The sequence below is a fragment of the Monodon monoceros genome, unplaced genomic scaffold (assembly GCF_005190385.1).
Source record: "Monodon monoceros isolate NGI ecotype Baffin Bay Population unplaced genomic scaffold, NGI_Narwhal_1 Super_Scaffold_6, whole genome shotgun sequence".
Taxonomy (NCBI): Eukaryota; Metazoa; Chordata; class Mammalia; order Artiodactyla; family Monodontidae; genus Monodon; species Monodon monoceros.
In genome coordinates, this window is record NW_021703783.1 from 8754393 (window position 1) to 8756262 (window position 1870).

Consider the following 1870-nt stretch of genomic DNA (forward strand, 5'->3'; position numbering starts at 1 on the left):
TTGCTTACTCTTTGGTTTCCAGTACTATTTATTTTTCAAACTTCACTTGAGATGGCCTGATAATGACATTGTTTCAAGCCTACCTTTAGGCCCATGTGGCTGTTCATGTTGGTAGACAGAGCTCAGAGACTCCTGAGTTTACTGCTGTATCCACTAGCCTGGGGAGGGACTGCCGTATCTGCTTTTTTTTTTTTTGCGGTACGTGGGCCTCTCACTGTTGTGGCCTCTCCCGTTGCGGAGCGCAGGCTCAGCGGCCATGGCTTACGGGCCGAGCTGCTCTGAGGCATGTGGGATCCTCCCAGACCGGGGCACGAACCCGTGTCCCCTGCATCGGCAGGCGGACTCTCAACCACTGTGCCACCAGGGAAGCCCCGTACCTGCTTTTTGACTCACTTCTCTTGGAGAATTCTTTGGCAGTTTGAAAAACTTCCATTTGGCAGAAAACGACTATTCCTATCACCCTCAACTATCTCAGTGACCCCACCTCTACTTCTCGAGGATTCTAGGCCTTTGTTATTTTTTGCGGTAATGATTAGTGGTTGGTAAAATAAATATGCGGAAAGGTAACTGTCAAAAGAGTATGTTTATGGTTAAAATAAACAGTAAGTAAGAGTATACGATTTCTGTGAGGATCATATAAGTTAATTTATATCAAGCGCGTAGAACGGGGCTTGGTGTTTAGTGCTGTATTCACTTATGTCCGCTATTGCGTGCTAAGCTGAAAACTTCCTTTGCTTTCAAAGCAGTCACTGATAGTTTTTCTGAAACTGATACTGTTCAGAATGAGGCTTTTTAGTAAGTAAAGTATGTTCCAGAGTGGGTGTTTAAGACACAAAACAATTTTTTAAAATACTACCAAATTAGAGTCTTACGAATTTCTGGCTCCCTAGCACCCAGCACGTAGCCTGATGTAAAGTAGGAGTTTAACAGACCTTTGATGAACAAATAAATGAATGAGTTTATCAGACATATTTTCAGCTTCAAGGGAAAATTGGAGCTATCTATTATCACATGCTTCACTACTCTACTCTGGATTAAAATGAGTTATTCTCTTTTACCTTCTTCCGCCTACATTGAAACTCACAAATTTTAGGGCTCAAGGAGTTTCCTTTTACAGATGGAGACACTAGAGACCACCTCTCTCCATTCCAAACTATTTGCAGTTCCCCAAATGTATTATGTAACCTTGTACCTCTGAGCCTCATAACATTTTCCCCACTTGGACTATTCTTATCTGTCGGTCCTCTTTCCCCCGTTTTCCCTAATCCAACTAATTCTAGCCCATTTTTGAAAATCCATTCCTTCATTTTCTCCAGGAAGCATTTGCTAACCCTCCCTGGGCCACCATGAGACTGTATTTGGATGCCTTTCCTCATAAGGATGTTCCATATCACCCTGTATAGAGACATTATACCTAATACATTGTATCATAAAAATGAGTCTTTTGCACTGGATTATAAATTATTTTGTAAACAACTGTAATGTCTAATTTAACTTTGTATACCTAATGCCTGGCATATTTTTAGTGCACATTTGCAGAATCACACCCTAGCCTCACTGCTATAACCTGTAAATCAGTAAGGTTGGAGCATGGCCCAAGGTATGTGTAGTTCTAACAAGCTCTACAAGTGTTCCAATATCGTCTGCAGCTTCTAGCCAAGATGAAGTACTAGTAACTGAATTTAAGCTCCTGCTACAAACAACTGAAAAACAGATGAAATATATATATAAAAAACCAGTTATCAACTGTGCATCAGGTAATGAAGGACTTGGTCCCTGAGAGATGAGAAAAAAAGTGAGCCCAATGATTGCCGTAGATTACTGCAGGCAGAGTTCCCAGGTCACGCTGCAAGGAAGGGAGCCCACACAG